Source organism: Oncorhynchus masou, chromosome 12 (assembly GCF_036934945.1).
Source record: "Oncorhynchus masou masou isolate Uvic2021 chromosome 12, UVic_Omas_1.1, whole genome shotgun sequence".
NCBI classification, from domain to species: Eukaryota; Metazoa; Chordata; class Actinopteri; order Salmoniformes; family Salmonidae; genus Oncorhynchus; species Oncorhynchus masou.
In genome coordinates, this window is record NC_088223.1 from 20,895,010 (window position 1) to 20,905,794 (window position 10,785).

A 10,785-nucleotide genomic window follows, 5' to 3' on the forward strand; every position below is an offset into this window, starting at 1 on the left:
AACAACCTCTTCCTCAATGTCAGTAAGTCAATGGAGCTGATCGTGGACTATAGGAAACAGAGGGCCGAGCACGGCCCATTCACATTTACGGTGTTGTGGTGGAGTGGGTTGAGATCTTCACATTCCTCGGTGTAGACATCACTAAGGACCTATCATGGTCCATTCACACCAACACAGGTGTGAAGAGGGCACGACAACACCTCTTCCCCCTCAGGAGGCTGAAAATATTTGGCATGGGCCCTCAGATCCTCTAAAAGTTCTACTGCTGCACCATCAAGAGCATCTTGACTGGCTGCATAACCGATTGGTAAGGCAACTGCTTGGCAGCCGACCACAAGGCGCTACAAAGGGTAGTGAGTACGGCCCAATACATCACTGTGGCCGAGCTCCCTGCCATCCAGGACCTCTATACCAGGCGGTGTCAGAGGAAGGCCCAAAATATTGTCAAAGATTCCGGCCACCCAAGCCACAGACTGTTCTCTCTGTCAAGTCTGGAACCAACGGGACCATTAACAGCTTCTACCCCCAAGCCAACAGACTCCTACAAGATTGATAAATAGTTAATAAAATGGCTACCCGGTCTTCCTGCATCGGCCCTTTTTTGCACTAACTCTCTTGCACTGACTATGCACACACACTGAACTCTACCCACACACCAGTGGCGGTCGGAGACGTTTAAGATGAGGGAGGACGATTATTTTTGAGCATGGCCTTATTTCTATTACAGCATATTCGATGACAGTCATTCATTCAGTCATCCATTCGCCCAGCTCAATGTAACATTGCCAGGTTTAAGCTACTATATGATACTAGAATTTTCCCTATACCTACAACCTAGCCTATGAAAGAAAGTTTACAATGTAGGTGCACATTTCGAGAGAAATATTAGACTAATCAAGAGGTGCATTTGTAAATTCACTCCGGCTATGAATTTATGAATGTGCAACACCCGTTGAATTTAACTGATGTCAGTAAACGTTGGCAAAAAATATATAATTACATTGTTGCTAGCTGCACAGTTAGAGTCACTAACACTCTAGATAACATGATATAACAGCCTAACCAGCTCTGTTAGGGCGAGTAAAAAGGTCAGAGTGAGATTTGTGTCTGGAAGTAGCTAGCCAACTTTAGCCAGTTAGCGTTGGTGCTTGACTGTAGTTTATGAGGTCTAAATGCTCGGATCAACCTTACTGAACGCTCCCGAAAGCGACATGCTCTGAATTTATGAACAGACAATCTGACAACGCTCAGATTTACGAAACCTTCATATCATGACCACTAAGAGCTACACATCATTGTCACATAACAGTCATTCACCACAGCTCTCACCATAGCACTTGTGAAGGTAGTAAATTACATTTTAACGGCATTGGACCGAGGCTCTGCATCTGTCCTCGTGCTCCTAGACCTTAGTGCTGCTTTTGATACCATCGATCACCACATTCTTTTGGAGAGATTGGAAACCCAAATTGGTCTACACAGACAAGTTCTGGCCTGGTTTAGATCTTATCTGTCAGAAAGATATCAGTTTGTCTCTGTGAATGGTTTGTCCTCAACTGTAAATTGACAAATCAACTGTACATTTCGGTGTTCCTCAAGGTTCCGTTTTAGGACCACTATTTCACAATATATTTTACCTCTTGGGGATGTCATTCGAAAACATAATGTTAACTTTCACTGCTATGCGGATGACACAGCTGTACATTTCAATGGAACATGGTGAAACCCCAAAATTGCCCTTGCTAGAAGCATGTGTTTCAGACATAAGGAAGTGGATGGCTGCAAACTTTCTACTTTTAAATTCAGACAAAACAGAGATGCTTGTTCTAGGTCCCAAGAAACAAAGAGATCTTCTGTTGAATCTGACAATTAATCTTAATGGTTGTACAGTCGTCTCAAATAAAACTGTGAAGGACCTCGGCATAACTCTGGACCCTGATCTCTCTTTTGAAGAACATATCAAGACCATTTCAAGGACAGCTTTTTTCCATCTACGTAACATTGCAAAAATCAGAAACTTTCTGTCCAAAAATGATGCAGAAAAATTTATCCATGCTTTTGTCACTTCTTGGTTAGACTACTGCAATGCTCTACCCACCGGCTACCCGGATAAAGCACTAAATAAACTTCAGTTAGTGCTAAATACGACTGCTAGAATCCTGACTAGAACCAAAAAAAATGATCATATTACTCCAGTGCTAGCCTCCCTACACTGGCTTCCTGTCAAAGCAAGGGCTGATTTCAAGGTTTTACTGCTAACCTACAAAGCATTACATGGGCTCGCTCCTACCTATCTCTCTGATTTGGTCCTGCCGTACATACCTACACGTACGCTACGGTCACAAGACGGGGGCCTCCTAATTGTCCCTAGAATTTCTAAGCAAACAGCTGTAGGCAGGGTTTTCTCCTACAGAGCTCCATTTTTATGGAACGGTCTGCCTACCCATGTCAGAGACGCAAACTCGGTCTCAATCTTTAAGTATTTACTGAAGACTCATCTCTTCAGTGGGTCATATGACTGAGTGTAGTCTGGCCCAGGAGTGGGAAGGTGAACGGAAAGGCTCTGGAGCAACAAACCGCCCTTGCTGTCTCTGCCTGGCCGGTTCCCCTCTTTCCACTGGGATTCTCTGCCTCTAACCCTATTACAGGGGCATAGTCACTGGCTTACTGGGGCTCTCTCATGCCGTGTATGGAAGGGGTGCGTCACCTGAGTGGGTTGATTCACTGATGTGGTCATCCTGTCTGGGTTGGCACCCCCCCCCCTTGGGTTGTGCCATGGCGAGATCTTTGTGGGCTATACTCAGCCTTGTCTCAGGATGGTAAGTTGGTGGTTGAAGATATCCCTCTAGTGGTGTGGGGGCTGTGCTTTGGCAAAGTGGGTGGGGTTATATCCTTCCTGTTTGGCCCTGTCCGGGGTGTCCTCGGATGGGGCCACAATGTCTCCTGACCCCTCCTGTCTCAGCCTCCAGTATTTATGCTGCAGTAGTTTATGTGTCGGGGGGCTAGGGTCAGTTTGTTATATCTGGAGTACTTCTCCTGTCCTATTCGGTGTCCTGTGTGAATTTAAGTGTGCTTTCTCTAATTCTCTCTTTCTCTCTTTCTTTCTCTCTTTCGGAGGACCTGAGCCCTAGGACCATGCCCCAGGACTACCTGACATGATGACTCCTTGCTGTCCCCAGTCCACCTGGCCGTGCTGCTGCTCCAGGTTCAAACTGTTCTGCCTTATTATTATTTGACCATGCTGGTCATTTATGAAAATTTGAACATCTTGGCCATGTTCTGTTATAATCTCCACCCGGCACAGCCAGAAGAGGACTGGCCACCCCACATAGCCTGGTTCCTCTCTAGGTTTCTTCCTAGGTTTTGGCCTTTCTAGGGAGTTTTTCCTAGCCACCGTGCTTCTACACCTGCATTGCTTGCTGTTTGGGGTTTTAGGCTGGGTTTCTGTACAGCACTTTGAGATATCAGCTGATGTACGAAGGGCTATATAAATAAATTTGATTTGATTTGATTTACTATAACTAATGCGTTAGTAAACCCGCTACAATCATGCAGTACAGAGTACAGTCAGCAGCAAGCAGTTTAGCAGATACATTGGCGCGCCCCGGTGGCAGTACATTTATAAATCCAAAAGCTTACCTTGACTTGGAAGAGTTCAAGTGTTTGATAGCCATAGTCAGCTAGCTTCTTGACGCACCCATCCCGTTAGCGGGATCAATTTCGTCAACATCTGCTGAATTGCAGAGCCCCAAATTCAAATTAAATGACTAAAAATATTTAATTTTCATGAAATCACAAGTGCAATATAGCAAAACACAGCTTAGCTTGTTGTTAATCCACCTGGCATGTCAGATTTCAAAAAAGCTTGACAGCAAAAGCTATCCAAGTGTTTATGTTAGGACATCTCTCTCAGCAGACACAACAGCTAGCAGCAAAGTGGATTGGTCACGAATGTCAGAAAAGCAATAAAATGAATCGCTTACCTTTGATGATCTTCGGATGTTTGCACTCACGAGACTCCCAGTTACACAATAAATGTTCCTTTTGTTCGATAAAGATTATTTTTATATTCAAAAACCTCAATTTGGTTGGTGCGTTTTGTTCAGAAATCCACAGGCTCGTGCAGGTCATGACGGGCAGACCAAAATTCCAAATAGTGTCCGTAAAGTTCGTAGAAACATGTCAATGTTTTTTATTATCAATCGTCAGGTTGTTTTTACAATAAATTATCGATAATATTTCAACCGGACCGTAGCTTTTTCAATAGGAGAGAGAGAGAAAATGTCTGCTCCAAGCTGCTACGCATGCAAAACTCTGCTCTCACCCAGCCATCCACTGACGCGATGTGATAATTCTCACTCATTTTTCAGAATAAAAGCCTGAAACTATGTCTAAAGACTGTTCACACCATGTGGAAGCCATAGAGAAAGGAATCTGGTTGATATCCCTTTAAATGAAGGGAAGGCATGCAATGGAACAGGGCGATTTGTTTCTCTTAAGCACTTCCATGTTGGATTTTCCTCAGGTTTTTGCCTGCAATAACAGTTCTGTTATACTCACAGACAATATTTGGACAGTTTTGGAAACTTTAGAGTGTTTCCTATCCTAATCTGACAATTATATGCATATTCTGGATTCTGGGCTTGAGAAATATGCAGTTTCATTTGGGTACGTTTTTCATCCAAACATCAAAATACTGCCCCCTACACTCAACAGGCTAGCTAACATAGCATCCCTCTCTGTTTGAGTAGGCTAAACTAGCTAGCTGCATTTGATGCTAGCTAAGTAAGTGAAAGTAAAAGTGAAAAAATATATACTACGAAATAAAGCTAGCTCTCTCTCTTTTGCTTCTCCTTAATTTTGGAAGAAATATATTTGTTCAAAACTGTTAAACTATTGTCTTTCTCTCTCTTTGAGTCAACTACTCACAACATTTTATGCACTGCTGTGCTAGCTAGGGCTGGAAGGGGGTGAGAACTATGAGCCTCCTAGGTTTTTATTTAAGTTAATATAAGCATAGGACAGAAGCAAGCTCCAGCTACACCATGGTGCTACCCTACAGAGTGCTGCTGAGGCTACTGTGTGTTTTAATTAATTATTTGGTGACGTGAATATATTTAGTATAGTTCGATGTAAAAAATTATGTTTTTATTTTTAAGAAATTCACTGAGGATGGTCCTCTCCTTCCTTCTTTGAGGAGCCTCCACTGCCACACACTCAAATATACAGTACTTGCACTGACACCCCAACACACACATACACAAACATAACATGCACACACATGCATACTGATGCCGCACACCCACACTCGCATTTACCACACACGCTGCTGCTACTGTCTATTGTCTATCCTGTTGCCAAGTCACTTGACCCCTACATTTATGTACAGTACATAGCTATCTCAATTACCTCGTACCCCTGCATGTCGACTTAGTTCTGATACTCCCTATATATAGCCATGTTATTTTTATTAATTATTCACTGTTTTTTTTAAACTCTGCATTATTGAAAATGGACCCATAAGTAAGCATTTCACTATTAGTGTATTTGACTTGTGACAAATACAATTTGATTAGATTTATTTTGGCACTGTCTTGTTTTCCTTTTTAGCTATTTTATGTTAGACCCTGCTTTCATATGTTCTCTCTCTCTCTCTCTCTCTCTCTCTCTCTCTCTCTCTCTCTCTCTCCTTATCACGACTCAGGATATGACCCAGATGCAGAAACGGGAGGCGGATAGTAGAGTTCTCAGATGATTTTGTTCGTGAAAGGTTTGTGATCAGGTCAGAGTTAGGCAGGTACAGGACGGCAGGCAGGCTCAGTGTCAGGGCAGGCAGAATGGTCAGAACCGGGAAAAACTAGGAAAAAGGAAGGCGGGAAAGAACGCTGTTAAGACAAGATGAGACGAACTGGCAACAGACAAACAGAGAACACAGGCATAAATACACAGGGGATGATGGGGAAGATGGGCAACACCTGGAGGGGGTGGAGACAAGCACAAAGACTGGTGAAAGAGATCAGAGTGTGACACTCCTACTGTCTCGCTCTCAGACACATAGACTGTAGGCCCTATGGAGATGAGCTATTCTTGCGTTAGCAATGTGGTTAATTGGCTAGCCGAAATATATTCCAAATTAGCTCCATAATATTGACAGAAACATAGCAAACATTGTTAATAATCAATCCTCAAGGTGTTTTTCAAATATCTATTTGATAATATATCCACCGGGACAATTGGTTTTTCAGTAGGACCGATTGGAAAAAATGGCTACTTCTGTATTTTACGCGAGAATCACTCTGAGAGCCATCAGGTGACCACTTACACAAAGTAGCCACTTACGGGTATTCTTCAACATAAAGGCGTAAAACTACGTCACAATGCTGTAGACACCTTGGGGAATAAGTAGAAAAAATAATCTGGTTGATAGCCCATTCACTGCTCAATAGGGACGCATTGGAACGCAGAGCTTTCAAAACATGTGGCACTACCAGATTGGATTCTTCTTAGGCTTTCACCTGCAATATTAGTTCTGTTATACTCACAGACAATATTTTTACAGTTTTGGAAACCTTAGAGTGTTTTCTATCCTAAGCTGTCAATTATGTGCATATTCTAGCATCTTGTCCTGACAAAATATCCCGTTTACTTTGGGAACATTATTTTCCCAAAAATGAGAATACTGTGCCCCCTAGTCACAAGAGGTTTTTAAAGAGAGAGAGAGAGAGAGAGAGAGAGAAAGAGCAAGAGAGAAAAGCAACACCTGGATCATTTGTAAACTATGGTTAGTGTTAGTACTAACACCTTGCCCCGAACTGCCACTCTTATGGGTAAGAATTGTGATGCCTGTATTTACATGTTGAAGGTCTTCGTTGAGTATCGTTTGTGTGCCAAGTTCTGCTTACTGGCATAGGTTAGGCCGACACCTTGATCTTTCGATGGCCGTCTCCTTCGTTATCGGGTGTAAGTCTATGATTGTCCACAATATGTCACAATGTGCTTTTTCTAAGTTGTCTGTTTCCTTGCACTCATTCTGTGAGAGTGGGCTTCTGAGGAGGCTACTCAGCCATGTCGACGCTCCCAGCGTGGGAAGGACGGCCGTGTAGACAACCGGTGACATGAAGAGAATAACCGGGTGGTCCTGCTTGAATTCACCTTGTTAGATACAGTACTCAGCTGTAGCATTGATTGTTAAGAGGTTTCCTTTGTCTTCAACAACCTCGTATTGTGTTTCGGGGTCGTGTCTAGTCGTAGACCTCAGCTGCAGCTCATGGTCAACTTAGTCTAGTATGTCAATTCTAAACTCACATGTTTATACCCTAGGGTAGAAAGGAGCTTTTCTATCTTTATGACACACTCTCTGGGTACCCTGGGGCGTAGCTAGTTACGAGGCAAGGTATCAGGATTTACTATGAACTCGTTTAGACAACTAAAATCACAGTCTTATCCTCAACCTGGTAGGATTTATGCAAGCTGCCAACCACCACCAGAATGGACAGGGGAGGTTGCGGCTGTGGCTCGCAGTTCCAGACCCGTCGTCCGGTTGTCCAGGCTAGTGGATCTAGGCCGTTAATAAATGAACAACACTCAGGCAAAACATCCTTACATTTCATTCCCAAATGAGCGGTGTCGTGGCACTAACTGGTAGCTGTATGGGGAACTGGTTTGTATTGGTTTGTGTCTTTATCATTTCCTAATTATCAAAGTGAATTAAATAAAAATGAATAAAAAGACAAACAAAGATGTTCAAAATATAGTTACCACACCTTAATCATCTAATTTTAACTACAGTTGAAGTCGGAAGTTTACATACACCTTAGCCAAATACACTTAAACTCAGTTTTTCACAATTCCTGTCTTAGGTCAGTTAGGATCACCACTTTATTTTAAGAATGTGAAATGTCAGAATAATAGTAGAGAGAATGATTTATTTCAGCTTTTTATTTCTTTCATCACATTTCCAGTGGGTCAGAAGTTTATATACACTCAATTAGTATTTGGTAGAGTTGCCTTTAAATTGTTTAACTTGTGTCAAACGTTTTGGGCAACCTTCCACAAGCTTCCCACAATACGTTGGGTGAATTTTGGCCCATTCCTCCTGACAGAGCTGGTGTAACTGAGTCAGTTTTGTAGGCCTACTTGCTCGCACACGCTTTTTCAGTTCTGCCCACAAATATTATATAGGATTGAGGTCAGGGCTTTGTGATGGCCACTCTAATACATTGACTTTGTTGTCCTTAAGCCATTTTGCCACGACTTTGGAAGTATGCTTGGGGTCATTGTCCATTTGGAAGACCCATTTGCAACCAAGCTTCAACTTCCTGACTGATGTCTTGAGATGTTGCTTCAATATATCCACATAATTTTCCATCCTCATGGTGCCATCTATTTTGTGAAGTGCACCAGTCCCTCCTGCAGCAAAGCACCCCCACAACATGATGATGCCACCTCCATGCTTCACGGTTGGGATGGTGTTCTTCAGCTTGCAAGCCTCCCCCTTTTTCCCCCAAACATAACAATGGTCATTATGGCCAAACGGTCCTATTTTTCTATCTTCAGACCAGAGGACATTCCTCCAAAAAGTATGATCTTTGATCCCCATGTGCAGTTGCAAACCGTAGTCTGGCTTTTTTATGGCGGTTTTAGAGCAGTGGCTTCTTCCTTGCTGAGCGACCTTTCAGGTTATGTCGATATAGGACTCGTTTTACTGTGGATATAGATACTTCTGTACCTGTTTCCTCAAGCATCTTCACAGGGTCCTTTGCTGTTATTCTGGGATTTATTTGCACTTTTCGCACCAAAGTACGTTCATCTCTAGGAGACAGAACGTGTCTCCTTCCTGAGAGGTATGACGGATGTGTAGTCCCATGGTGTTTATACTTGCGTACTATTGTTTGTACAGATGAACGTGGTACCTTCAGGCATTTGGAAATTGCTCCCAAGGGTGAACCAGACTTGTGGAGGTCTACAATTATTTTTCTTTTAGGTCTTGGCTGATTTATTTGGATTTTCCCATGATGTCAAGCAAAGAGGCACTGAGTTTGAAGATAGGCCTTGAAATAAATCCACAGGTACACCTCCAATTGACTCAAATGATGTCAATTAGCTTATCAGAAGCTTCTAAAGCCATGACATCGTTTTCTGGAATTTTCCAAGCAGTTTGAAGGCACAGTCAACTTAGTGTATGTAAACTTCTGACCCATTGGAATTGTGATACAGTGAATTATAAGTGAAATAATCTGTCTGTAAACAATTGTTGGAAAGATGGCTTGCGTCATGCACAAAGTAGATGTTCTATCCTACACCTGTTGTTTTCACAGCATGTGACAAATAACATTTGATTTGATATATAGATCATTTTAAATATAATGATTACTTTTTGGATCAGTTTGTCTTTCTTGTTTTGATGTTGTATTGTATTGTAGCTCAACATCCTCTCAGTAGATTGAGGTGTAATTTCACAGAAACTGAAACTGTCACTGTGTCCACAAAATGACACAGGATGACACAGCAATAACAGATGCAAAACTGCTTGCCTAAAAATGAGTTGAGTCATTATCTTTGAGAAACAAATGCCTTAAACAACAGGGACTTTTGGTTTGGAGCGAACCCATAGTCCCTTCCTTTTTACTAGGAATGTGTCTAAATTTAACACACTACAACCGTCCTTTCTCCATGATTTCTTTGTGTCAGAAGTTGAAATAATTTGAACTTTTATGAATGTCGGATGATTAATTGATGTATAGACAGGAAGACGAGGACCATGCAGTTGTATAGATAAATGTGGGATAATAAATTAAGTCTATAAAAATAACATACACTACATCAGGAGACAAAATAAGGAGATGCTAATTAACTACAGTAAATTCTTGTAAAGCAGTAGGTCTAGCAGATCTTAAAGTAACAGGAAACCTGACATGTTCATAGTAAATTTCCTTCTGTAAATTAATCAAGGATTCCAGGGTGTATGTCCTACATTGAAATTATTCATTGATGTTACAAAATAGGTGGATAATGTCTGGTGAACTTTAAAGAAGGTAGATGATTTGTAGGAATACAGATGACATCAGCCTTGTGGTCAGTGTTGGCTAGAAAGCTATGTTACCTTTACTGTGTTATTGGACTGAGTGTGTTAACATACAGGCGTCCGTCTTCATAGTCAAACCAACACCAGCACAGGAATAACCACAAACAGGGAACGTGTCGGTTGGAATGCCATTTCAATTTCCCCTTAAACACCTTCAAGAAGTTCCAAGTCCACCACAGTTCCATATGATTTTTTACCATAATCTATGTGGTTACTTGTGTTTAGGTCACTCTGCGGCACCAAGGCTATACGCCATGATGCCATAATGTCTGCTTTTTACAAACAGGAGCCCTCAAACATCTTGTCAAATGTCTTATCCGCTGCATTCCCATACAATGTTGGCACTCCCGCTGGCAGAGCGCAATCCAAAGACTCCCCAGCAGCCTCCCAAATGGCACCCTATTCCCAATGTAGGACACTACTTTTAACCAGGACCTATAGGGTAGTAGTGCACTATATAGGGAATAGGCTGCCATGAGGAACTCCATCTGTAGAAGTCATCAAATCATTATCTCTTGCTGATCCTTCCTCACATTCCTATTCCTCAAAGCTTTTCAAATATGTCAGCTGGATAAACCCTAAATAATTATTTTTGGCACACGCATAATGTCTATTGCTTTCTTAGTGATTTCAACATTCATAATAATAGGAACATTTAGATCCTTGACCAAATTCAATGGCGTAATTGTGGTGAGAGAGTT